The sequence below is a fragment of the Pogona vitticeps genome, chromosome 4 (assembly GCF_051106095.1).
Source record: "Pogona vitticeps strain Pit_001003342236 chromosome 4, PviZW2.1, whole genome shotgun sequence".
Taxonomy (NCBI): Eukaryota; Metazoa; Chordata; class Lepidosauria; order Squamata; family Agamidae; genus Pogona; species Pogona vitticeps.
In genome coordinates this window covers 85,128,710-85,142,263 of record NC_135786.1, presented here as the reverse complement: position 1 = coordinate 85,142,263, position 13,554 = coordinate 85,128,710, and the positions used below count along the sequence as shown (strand labels likewise).

The 13,554-nt window shown below is 39.2% G+C and overlaps 1 protein-coding gene across 9 annotated transcripts in view; it reads right to left on the bottom strand.

The window, feature by feature from the left end:
• ADGRL2 (adhesion G protein-coupled receptor L2) overlaps positions 1-13,554 on the bottom strand; it is a 723,239-nt gene that overhangs the window by 259,518 nt on the left and 450,167 nt on the right. The gene's annotated exons all lie outside the window — the stretch shown is intronic.

The following is a 13,554-nucleotide window of genomic DNA, read 5'->3' as shown; positions in this document are numbered from 1 at the left end:
GTCAGAGGCCTGCACAGAAGTATCATATTCACCCATGCCTTTCCCTTGCTTTTTTGGCAACTTAGCAAAGCCAAACCTCTTTGCCCAATGAGGTCCTGTTTCATTTTCTTCTCTTTTTCTCTAACCAAAGCGATTTGTTGCAAATAAGTGAAAAATAAAAATAATCTCCATGAAGTGTCTCTTTAAGTCAGCCAGAGGACTATAGTTTCAAGCAGACTGCAATTTGCCCAAAGTTGGTTTTTTTAGCAACATGACAGCTGGTGTGTGTGTGTGTGTGTGTGTGTGTGTGTGTGAGAGAGAGAGAGAGAGAGAGAGAGAGACTGTGACTGCTTTTTTGAGAAATACAGTACCAAAGTTCATCTGGGCTCTCTGAATTCTGGCTCATAAGTTGAGCAAAGTGTGTACAAAAGATAGTATTTGCTGCTGGTCGAAGCTAGATACTAAAGATATCTGATATTGGACCTAGAAGTTTGAGGTCTGTGAAAAGCAGTAAGAAACAGAAGATATAATCCTTTGGGCATCCATTTGTTCAGCCTTTTGTTTCTATGTAGCCTGCCACAAAGTGTGTCATTGCCCTTGTACGAACTGAGCACCAAAATACATTTTGCGTTAACAAGGAATTCAAAATGAGTAGAATATTGTAATACATCCATTTTTATTTGTAATGACATAAACCAGTTTGATTAGAAATTTAGCACTTTCAGTGTAACCACTACCACTTCAAGTACAACCTCAGTAAAGGAAGCTAAACCCCAGCTCCAGGACCTACCTTGGTGCCTAAGAGATGTTGCCTAACTGCTGGATAGCTCAGTGGGTTCGGCATCTGCCTGTAGAGCCATAGGTTGGGAGTTCAATTCTCCACTGTGCCTCCTTGACAGGAGCTGGACTCAATAATCCATAGGGTCCCTTCCAGCTGTGCAGTTCTAAGATCATGATGATATAGGTTGAGCGAAACAATGTTTTCAGCCATCCATATCTCCAACCCAGTATCACTACTCCTTTGCCCTACTGGACATTTAGATAGCCTCTACAGGTGAAAACATTGCTGTCCTTTCCAGTTTCTGAGGAATAATAATACATATTGGGGCTGAGATTTGGTTTTGTTTACTGTGTAGTTCAAATAACACGAAGCAAGAACTTTGAATACAATGAGTACCTAATCAACCATTCAATATCTTAAGCAAGTGGCTATTCCCAAAAGTGCTCTATTTATAGCAATGATCCTGCATTCAATATATTGGGTGTATGTAGGCTACAGATACGGGTATACCAAAATTATGTACAGAATTGTGGTTGTATGTAAACTGGCACGATCAAAAAGACATTCTTTCAGGGTTTCCTAGGTAGAGAATACTCAGAAGTGGTTTATCATTCTCCTATTCTGGAGGGTGCCCTGGGATGATGCAGCTTGCCCAAGGCCAGACAGACTCTACTCATAGGGGACACAGTGGGAAATCAAAGTCCCAGGCCTGGGTTCTGTAGCCAGATACCTAAAGCACTGAGCTATCTAGTCAGTCAGTCAGTCAGTCAGTCAGTCAGTCAGTCAGTCAGTCAGTCAGTCAGTCAGACAGACAGACAGACAGACAGACAGACAGACAGATAGATAGATAGATAGATAGATAGATAGATAGATAGATAGATAGATAGATAGATAGATAGATAGATAGATAGATAGATAGATAGATAGATAGATAGATAGATAGATAGATAGATAGATGAGTCCTTAAACTGTATAGCAATTTTGTTTCTCATATTTTGCTCATCTGTTATGGTCACCATGGTTTTTAAAACTTTTATTTTATCTTTTAATCTGTTTGTACTGGTGTTATATGTGAATGTGCTGGAATAGCTTTTCTTCTGGCAGTGAATTAAAACCGCACATGCTTCATAATCATTTCGCCATTGTTTATATATTTGTTGGGAAATGCTTAGCATTTTCTTCTAATCTATAACACACAACACTTTTTTTTTAATCAAGAAAATGGAACTGTACCACAGACATCTGCAAATCTGTTTAGCAATACTGCATAGTTTCTCTTAAGAAATCCACTGCTGAAGAACAGAAAGTGACAACATTCACAAGATATACTGCAGTTAACAACTGAGATTTGCAGTCTGTTGGCATATTTTGGGTGCGATGCAACTAACAAGAAGGCACAACTTAAGGGAAAGTCTCTTTTTCTCCCAGTGCTCTAGTTGATGAAAGTCATGTTTAAATACCCTATAGTTAGATTATTAACTTCTGCAAAATAGAAACAGATGTGTGTCTTACTATGCCATTAAATTTATGATTTACATAGTACCCTTGAATGCATCAACAGAGGCCAATGATTCTAATTTGCTCTAGATTTACAATAACCTGATCTGGCTTGTGTAAGTACTGCAACACTTTAAACAAAATTAGAAAACCATTGCATTTTGTTTGATTAAAGACACAGTTCTCATTGGGCTAATGAGAAAAGTTAGAAAGGGTTTCTTCCTTTATGCGTCTTTCTTTCATAAACATGAGTGCTATATTTTACATGTTTTTCTCTCCACCTTTTCATTTCAACGATAAGGGAAACCACTTGCATTGCACTGGAATCTATCTGATATAATGCCAAAGCCTTCTTTTAAAATGGACATCCAATTTCATTTCAAAGAAGAAAGAAAGAAGAAAAGAAAATTGACTATGGTTCTCATGGGCTTTTTCATTAAAAATGAGGTACCATAAACATTTTTTCTTCAATAAGAAACAACAATAATGCATTTTCTAGCACAATCCTATGCATGTTTTCTCAGAAGCTGGTTCCATGACATTCAGTTTGGCTGATTTTTCCAGTAAGCACAAACAAGACTGCAGCAGCAGTGGGCAAAAGTTGGTTCATTGTTTGAACGGTGCTACTTGAGGATTGTGCAGTTCCATCTAATCCCACTTTCTACGCTGGGGAAAGTGAGTGGAACTTGTAACATCCACCTCTGCTTTCTGTTTGAATTTGTGTATATTCTTTACTCCTTAAATTCCTCAGTGAAGGGGAATTGCCTCCTGAATGAGTGCTGAAGAATCAAAGTTGTGTCGCTGTGTGTGTGCGCGCTTTGGATGGCCTTTCCCAACAACAGCAAAAAGAGAGAAGATCAGATAGGCTTAAAAGTATTTATCAGGGTTTGTCAAATGCATAGGGTCAAACCTGGCAATACAGTTAATAGATGGTTAGAACAAGAGTTTCCATGAAAGAAAAAGACACTACCCTATTACAACCATTACTTATCAGCACACTTTAAAAGGAGCAACTACATCATCTTCTCTCTGTTGTCTCTTTCACCCTGTGGAAAACAATGTGTCTGAAGAAGAGAAACTCCTGCTCCTATGTAAGGTGTATAAACAATATAGACCTGGGCTCTTGCTTGTGTGTATGGCCTACACATGAACAGGAATTTCTGCTCTTCAGATGCATTCCTCACCCCATGGAGAATGTGATGATAGAAATGGGAGGATCTAGACACTCCTTTCTAATTGTGTCTATAACAACCAGGGAGGCTCAAATAACTTGTGACTTCGGTATCTACTGTTCAATGCTCAGTTCCAAAACCAGCTGTATCATTTCTGCTCCTTCATCTTCCCAGCTATGAAGCAGGATAAAACATTGGCACATTATAGTGATTCTATATTTTATATCAAAGCATGGAGCAGATTTTCTTCAAGGAGATATTGGCTCTAAATCAGCCTGCCATCAGAAACATTACAGAAGTGAATAGGGCCTAGTAAGTGGATTTGACTTTTGAAAACAATTAATATTTCAGAAATTTAATTATCAGTGGACTCATAAGAAATTAGAGGTCGGGCCTTCAAGTTTTCAAAAGGCCTGTCAGATATTAAGGTCTAATAAGTATACTGAAAACAGAAAAAGAATTATTCTGTAACATGTTTGAGTTTGCTTAATCTCACATGAAATGTTTTCCTAATCCTTCCATTTTAATTATATAAAATTCAATGCCATTAGAACTTCAGGATTTCAATTTTAATAAACATTTAATTTAATCTATTTTGTCCCCTCCTCACTCCTCTTTGCACAGTATAAACCAGTTCTCCACATCTTGTGAATATTTTAGCCAACCATGTTTAGCCACTGGGCAGATGTATGATAACCATTTTCTTCTCTCCCCAATGTATGTAATCTTGTAGAGGCAGCAAACCAGGATGGTGTGTTAATCGTACAATGGGGGAACATGCATTGGACTGCCTTAAGTTTAATTGGTCAAAAGTTGTATGGGCTTGGTATAACATGGCTGAAATACTTGTTTGCTTGCTTTCTAAAAGATTTGTCCCATTACAGGATTGTTTGAGCCATGAGAATGGCAGCACAATGCTTTTATGAGTGAAGAACTCTACTTATGAAGAATTTCCAGAAATCACCCCATTTTCATTTATTGTACATTTATTGGTACACTTAGATACCATTTTTCTCCTATTGGTATACTCACATTTTCATTTGTGGCACCTACCCTATACTGATTGTCCTGAGAACTGCTTCCATTCAGCAATGGAGGTGTATCATATCTCCTAAGAAAGGGCTGGGCAAAATGTAGTCAAGGGGCCACAGGCAGTGACAAGACCATTTTGAAGTCTCCAATTTCCCCGATCAATTCTTTTGAAATCAAGCAACCTCTGGAACAGACTTCCCTAAATGGCTTAGCTGGCCACATTTAATCTACCATGTTCTCAAAGTGTGAGGCACAGGAATGTGAATGATGAATGTAGGCTGACTGTGGCCCTCTATGATTAGAGGAACTCTCTAAGGGATGAGTTGCCTACAAACCCCTGGATGTTGCCCACCTCATTTAGTGTCTGTCCAATGCCTGTGTTAATTAACCACAAAGAGATGTATAAAGATTCTCAAACACAGGTATTAGAATGCTGAGTCATAGTCAGTACAACAAGGAAGTCCTCTCAAGGTGACTTACATCATTCATGAAATATCAGTCATACATAATTAAAATCCAGTTAACAACTTTTAAATGCCAAATAATGGGATGAAATGGAATTGTTCACTTTCAGGCATTAGGGAGAAAGTGTTTATCTTTCCTTTTAGGTTTTCCTAATATGCATTAAGCCAGCAGTGGCCAACTTTGTTGGATTCAGGGGCCCTCTCCCCCACCCATCCTTTGGAGGCTCTATGCCTATCCACCACTGTCACGTGCCGCTGAAATTCAGCCGTGGAACTTGAAGCCCATTCCCCATGCATTTATTTTGATTGAAACATTCATATGGGGAACCACACCTTATTTTAAAGTGAATTCACACTTCTCCTTGAAAACCAGGAAAATTACATATATGAAACTATCTTTGTGTTCCAAGTGATAGAAACAACAAAAGAGCAGTCTAACGAAATTGAGGGAGGGGAACGTTGCTCAGTCCTGAGCTCTCTGTGTACATATACTATTCATCTTGATGGCTTGTAGTGGTTTTATCTATATTCATTGTCATATTTATCTTGTCTTACAATGAATACCTTGGTCTTGATTGTTTAAAGGTAGAATTTTTTTTATGGGGAGAGACCTAAAAATAATTAATTGGTAATGGGTAAATGTGTTGAACAAATAAAATGAATGGATAAAATTAATGCAAGACTGTGTGCCCCCAGTTCACAAAATGTACACGTATTTACTCTTAAGCAATTCATTATTCTAATTGAAGTTGATGAAGGCTATTCATGGCTAGAAAGTTGAGGAAAATTGGGACACTAGATGCCGAAAAGCATAGACCACAACATAGATTAAGCTACAGTGAACAAGTCTGTTCCAGAGGGATACTTCAAGGATGTGCCATATTTTACAAATATCTGGGCAATAGGATTGACTTTTTCATTCTTAAATGTTTCCATCAGCTGAACTATTTCCCAGAAGTTCTGGCTAGTTCTCCTATTCTGGGAGCTGACTCCAACAACCAAGAGCCAAGAGCCAGCATTCTAGATCAACTTTCTCCAGCTTGGCACCTTCTAGATGTTTAGAATTATGGCTCCCAGCATCTCTGCCCAGAGACCATGATGGCTGGGATTGATATGGACTGAAGGTCAAAATATATGATTAAACACCATGTTGGGAGAAATGGTGTTAGGATGTACTCATTAGCCTGTAAAACAGGGTGATTGTATGGGGCATGTGGGTTGGGAGATGCCAGTAGTAACAGAAAAAGATACCCTTTCATGTCCAAGTAGTAGTCATTTATGAGCTGTATTAATTAACAAGGACATTAAAAAACAGGAATGTTGCTCCTGCTGTTGTGAAGGAACAAGTTTTTCCTGTGACACTGCAAGTGTTCAGCCTTTAAAGACTGACAGAAGAACCAAGGCAGTTGGCCCCTCTGCAGCAGAAAAAGTGGACAGATTGTGTGACAGCAGAGAAGGCCCTTAAAAGAACAACATTTAATGGCAAAGTACAACCCTGTTTTTTTCCTTTGTGCCTTTGTGCTGATTTATGAATGGGAAATGGCAACATTCTTAAGCAGGAGGAGAAAGATGCTTTTCCACTTATATAATCTATTTTATAAACTGATGCTTGTGGATTGTTATAAAAATCTTGTGTAAGCATTTGTGAAATAGTAGTAGTAGCAAAATTCCCTCACAATCTTCACAATCCAGAATGTCAGTTTCCCATATCGGTAACTTGACTGCGGGAGTAAAAATAGGAAGTTTCCATGCATGTGGATAAGAATCAGAGACGAAATCAGAGAATAAACCATCAGTTCCATAACCACACATAGACTACTATCAGCTTAAATTGGTTGACTCTGTACTCAGTATTATCTGTTGTGACTATCCAACACTTCAGGGAGGCAAGCATCTTTCACATCATCACCTCTTATTTGGCTCTTTTTAACTGGAAATATCAATGATTAAAATTGGTAGTCACATGCATGAAAAATGTATCTTCTAGAACTGATTGTTGTGACTGAAATCCTGTTGTGTACATTATGCTGCGTAATGTGGAAAATGTTATCAGCCACAGCCATTTTTCTTAAACTGAACTTTCCTGAGTTCTCTCTTGAAGGTCTTGATTCTTGAAACTTCTGCGGAATCACTTTTATCATCAGGAAGCCATTAGAGTCACAGGTAGGGACAACGTCATGCTGGTAACATCATCCCAGTGGCAGTGACTTTTGGTAATTAAAGAATCCAGCCTCCATGGCCCTTAATGAATTAAAGTGATTCCCTAGGAGCCTAAGGACTTCTGTGGTAGAAACTGGAAATGCTTCATTTACAAACAAACAAAAATCACTGCAGGTGATGACATCATCAACCTTACATAGCATAATTTATAGAGGGCATAAGTAACATTCAGTGATTCCTAACCAACAATTAATGAATCCCCAGTGTGATTCTGGAGTGTGCACTAAGCCAGCAGTCACGCATGCCCCTGAAAATTCTGGACATGACTTGTTAATTGCCAGCTAGGAGCAACTGAATGCGACACCTCTTGCCTTCTGCATGTATAACAAACAACAGGATTTCCACTACTATGTGATAGATGTCTATCATCAATTGTCTCTGTAAAAATAAATGGCAGTTCAACCATCAGAACCAAAGGTACAAATTTCATTCAGCTGAGCTATTAATTCACCAGCCATGCAATGACATTATCTTCCTGTCTCAGTTTCACTATCTGTAAAATGGGAAGAGCAGTGCTTGTCACTGGTTCTCTTGCACCTTTTGCACAGAAGAAATGCGATACAAGCAATAACAGAAACTACTGTACATTTTAATACTGCTTCCTGTTAATATGCACTGGGGTCTTAGAAGAAATAAAAAAAGCTGTTGGCACCATATTATTGACTTCATTGTGAGCATGCTGAGTTGCATTTTATCCTAAAGAGGTTCATTATTAATGTGGGGAAAATTTACATAATTTGTTTTCCAATAAGCCCTGTGGCACAATCCTGCTTCTATTGAAGTTAACAGGAATCTTTCCACAAGCTTCAGAGGAAGCTGGGTTTAGCCTCATAAAGCTCAGCTTTAACAAGGCAAAGGAAAGCTTTTCATTAAATATTTGATGTTAACTGTCAATTATCTTCAAATAGCAGCAAAAAGCACATTTCTAATAAAAGAGGGACATTGATACACTACATGATTATACAAAAGTCTATATTGAAATTTTTTTATGTGATCACTCAACAATTAAGAACATGGAAGTGCAAAACTGCTCTTCACATTTCATCTTTTAAAAATAATGTAAAATTATTAATAAAACCTCATTTCTAGAAAAAGATCACTTACAGTCAACTATGGTTCAATAAAGCACTGGTTCTTAACCTTGGGTTACTCAGGAGTTTTGGACTGCAACTCCCAGAAGCCTTCACCACCAACTGTGCTGGCTAGGGTTTCTGGGAGATGCAGTTCAAAAACATCCGAGTAACAAAGGTTAAGAACCACTGCAATAAAGGACAGCTAAGGATGAAGACCTGATATCCTTTTCCTTTGCTTTTTGCTTTTCTAGCCCTTCCTTTCTCTATCCTTTTCTTCTTCTTCTGTACTACACACAAGCCAAAGGCTACCCTATCCAAAAGTCCATTAAGCTGGCTACATCAGCTTAATGGAACTGGCAAATCAGCTTAAATCTAGATATTTCCAGTTAACTGAATTGTAAATCAGGCCAGATGAAAGTCATTTTCTGCCCTTTTCCAGCCAAGTGACATTTATTTAGATCCCCCCCAACTGACTTTTTTCTCATGGATGTAGGACAAAACAAGTTAGGGGACTAGAATGTCCACTAACAAAGTATAACACAGAATATATTGGTTGCAGATTATTTTTTTTTAAAAAAATGCCATACCAGTTTAATCAGATGGATGAACTTGGCTTTAATTATTCAAGACATGGTTTTATATAACATATAGTTCTCCTTCCATGAACCTCGCCTTTGCTCATCCCTGTGTTTGGTACAGACTGCGATCCAAGCTGGGGGAGCTCACCCCAACATTTCCCCCACTAGATAACCACCTTCTGATGCTGCCAGTTGCATCCTGTTGGGAATACGTACAATGAGGGAAGTGAAACATTTCTCCCTATATTACCTTTCTTAAAACAGGAATAAGAAGAAAAACAATAAAAAGTCCATACAGTATACTGTAAGCAAAATACAATAATGTGGTCCTTCTGAAGCAGCATGGGGAAAATGCAGCCATCCTTGCAATGTCAGTCCTAAATTATCACATACAGTGTTCACCAGGCTGCAAAAGAAATGGAATATGGGGCTAGGCAGGCTTTACTGGGGATGGCATTCCATAGTACTAATATATGAAGCTGGTTTAGAACAGGTTGGATCATTGATTTTTCTACTTTGGTATTGTCTATTCTTACTCGGTGTATCTCTCTCTCACACATAGATTCATAGTCACTTCCCAACCCCATTAGAAAATCTGGAGGGTTCAAACTGGGATCTTCTGACCAGTTCCACTGTGGGTGGGTAGGCTGGTCTTAAATCACCCATCTACCAGTCACTTTTATTAAACTTAGCATGTCCTGGCCATTATTTTAAAACTCCATTGGGGGAGCGTTATTATGTAAAAATGCTGGCTGGGGGAAGATTTAAGGACCATGCAGAATGGAGGCCCAAGCACTTGCTAATAAAATAGAGACTAACCTATTTAATGTACAGCTTAGTTTAACTCCAACATCATTTCAGTGTGATGGCTCTTCTTCAATGTGATATTATCAGAAGACCCATGACAGTCAGCTTCTCTGCAGCACAAAGAAATGGGCTGGTTATTTGACTTTAAAGAAGGACTTCAGCAATTACAGGTGAGTGCAACTCTATTTTTTTCTTTGTGTCTTCTCACTGTAAATCTAGAGAAGTTAGATGCCTTGTCAACAGAAGATATTGGCCACAACTACATAAGTGTAATTGCTTAATTTCAATGGAAATTACCACTAATTAACAAGTTGCTGTTCACATTCCTGGCACATTTTGTTAGCAATAGCACTAACACACTTATATTTATATTTTCTCCTGTGGTTGACTGAGTGCCTTCTACTTTGGAAGTCTCATCTTTCAGCACTATCACTTGGCTTGTTTTGGATTATCTCATTACAGGGTTGTTAAGGGTTTAATTTCTCAGGAGCCATTTGCCATTGCTTTCTTCTGCACAGTACTGACAAGAATTAGTTTGAATGTCACTACCACAGAATATGAAAGATCCTTAATCAGAATTACATTTCACAACAATTCTGCCCTTCAAGAATTTTGACATCCCCATCACTGCTGGAACTATCGATTATCTTTTACTGACACAACCATTAATTTCTGGTAAGGATGGATGCATCTAGATCTGGTGCATCCATTTTGGGTGACCCTGCTAGGATCCTAGATTCAGCTGTCGTCCCGATCCCAACAGTGGTGATCCAGTGGCATTTTATTATTATTATTAAAGGATCCCTCTAATCATGTCCTGAGGTTCCCAAAAGATTCCCCAAGACAAAAGAGACACTTAGGGAGCCTCAGAACCTAAAAGGAGTGGGATAGAAATATTTTAATTGCTTTAAATTATATGCTTCCAGTGCCTGATCCAGGTTATGCCTGGGCAAAGTTATGCAACAGGACTTCACCCACAGTGTCAAATGTAGCCCAGTGTTGCTTCACTGCATTCCACCACCGTGTGAAGTGTGCAATCCTATCTAATTCCAGGCAGAGTTTGAAGCCAAAGAATGGATAGCCACAGCAAAGGCATGGTTTTTCAAATATTGTATTCTAATCCCCATTTTCTTTGGGTTTTTTAATGCGCCACCTAGCAAGCAATTAAAAAATGTTGCTGCACTCTCTAGCTCCCAACCTTCTTTTTCTTCCTTATCCTGATGTTCTGTCTTGAAAACTTTCTTCGTTATTTAATTTCTTTTTTCTCCCCCAGAGTGTGCAGCCAACACAATCAGTTAGAGCTCTTTATTTAGTATGTTTCAGAGAGAAGAACACCTGCTGACTTCTTTAATAACAAGTTGTCCTTACTTGGGTTATATATGAAAACTATAGCACAGAGGGAAGCTGAGAATAACCTTTAAACATTAAAACCGTATTCCATTTTTTAAAAAGGTCCAGCCTCTGCAGTGAAGATTGCCAGAATAAAATTGTGAAAGCTTTTCAGAAGGATGGATCATTTCTATTTGTCTTTTCTTTTTAAAGAGAATATTTCACAAAATAAGCGAGATCCAATCTCTCGTTAGCTTACCCGAAAAGAAATGCTAATGTTACAGAAAGTCATGTTTGGAAAGTAGCTTTAAAAACTATTGTTTAGCATAGTCTGTGAGACCAGGGTGTGTTTGTTTTTTGGATATATTTGCCTTGCCTGTTCGCTTCTTTGAACAGGGTGATCTATTTCACTGAACTTACTAAAGGACAGACTTTTAATAGTTGGTAAATTCCATAGCTTTGTAGGTTTTAATGAAGGTCTAAAGTCTGCACCTAGATTTGATAAAGTCTGGATTGATTCCACTGAAATGTTTCTTTACTCATTTGCCAAGTTCATGCCTCAAAGTAAGGCTCAAGGCAGATGTAAATACCTTGAATGGTGATGCTGGTGTGGATCCTAAGCACCCTCCTTTTTAGCAAAACCATATACAGTGGCGTCCCACTTAACGATTACGCCGCTTGACGGCAAATCCGCTTCATGACGATGTTTTTGTGATCGCCATTGTGATTGCAAAACAATGTTTTAATGGGCTTTTTTCACTTCCCGACGATCGGTTCCCTGCTTTGGGAACCGATTCTTCGCATTATGATGATCAAAACAGCTGATCGTTGGGTTTTCAAAATGACCAGCTGCTCAAAATGGCTCCCCGCTGTTTTTAGGAGGCATTTTTCGCTGCACAGGCACCCGAAAATGGCTGCCCTATGGAGGATCTTGGCTGGATGAGCAGGTGTTTAGCCCACTGGAACGCATTGAGCGGTTTTCAATGCGTTTCAATGGGCTTTTTTATTTTGCTTGTCGAGGATTTCGCTCTTCAGCGATTTCGCTGGAATGGATTATCCTCGTCAAGTGAGGCACCACTGTAAATACAAAAAGACTGTATTGCGCTTAGGAGCAACTATTTCCCCTAGTTCCAAGATGGAGATGACCACATAGAACACTTGTTGCTTGCTTGCTTACTATGAAGACTCCTCCTTCTTCCTCTCTGAGATATCTGCATACTGGCTATTCCTTCTGATGGTTGTGCAGCTTTAATATTCTGTGCCGTCAAGTCAGTTCTGACTCACGGTGACCCTTTTCAGGATTTCCCAGACAGAGAGTACTCAGAGGTGGTTGAGCATTCCCCTCTTCTGGGGCGCACCCTGGGGCTGTGCAGCTTGCCCAAGGCCACACAGACTGGCTCTACTTGCAGGAGGCACAGTGGGGAATCAAACTCCCAGTCTCTGGCTCCATAACCAGATACCTAAACTGTTGAGCTAAGAGGAGGATAAACTGGACTTCACTCCATGATATAATCAGGATCTGGTTCATAGACATAATGTGAAAAAGTCAGTTTCTACTGTACAAAATCAATATATTATGGATTGTTACTGCATGCAAAGCACATGTTCTACCACTTACGAGTGGTTCATGAGAAGAGAAATATCTCAGGAACCAGAGTGAAAATGGTCCTGTTCGAGCATTATTAAAAGCAAGTGAAACCAACTGATAGGTGAGGATGAGACCCTACCTGTAAAACTGCACCCTTTGGTCTATGAACATCCTAGAATAGTCTAGATCCTCTATTGCAGTGCTTCCCAGCCTTGAGTCCCCAGATGTTCTTGGACTAAAACTCCCAGAAGCCTTTGCCATTAGCTATTCTGGCCAAGATTTCTGGGAGTTGTAGTCCAGAAACATCTGGGACCAAAGGTTGGGAACCACTCCTCTATAGTCTCCACTAGAAGGGCTGTCAGAGAACTGTCCTCAGTTGGAGTGTTCATTCTTCCATTTGAAGGGCTGCCCGATCCATGATTGGTTTAAAGATAAAGAACTATAAGGAACACAATCCTGAATCTTGAAGTTGCTCCTCCACAGGTAGCACCTGGACAACAAACTCAACATAGAGGTCTCTTCCCCTCCTGAGTGAGATGCATTTTAAGTTCTGTATAAATTACAATAATGGCTGATTTCTTCTGTACATGTAAGTTGCCATCTTCAGATTTAAGATTCACGTGTCCTCTTGAATCCTCATTTTGGGTGATGTATGTCCTCCTTTATGCTGCTGCCCTAGCACATTCTGCATGCAGAACTGGGTGCATAGGGACTTCTACATATGGAAGACAGAACTTCATATTGCCATGCTTCTTTCCAGCAAACATCTGTGCTATATATGCATTCACTTAGGGGTTATATATATAAGAATGCTTAGATGCAGAGCTATGCAGGACACATGATGCTGGTGTAAGACCATTCAGCATCCTCACTCACATATTGATCCCCCCCCCCATTTTTTAATAATGGCTTAATAGGAACTAATGTTAATACATGAATCTGTCAAGAAAATGCGTGTCCCTCCAAGGACTCATGCAGACATTAATTTCCCATTGTTACTGGCTAACTAGAGCCACACATGAGCTCTTCAGGAG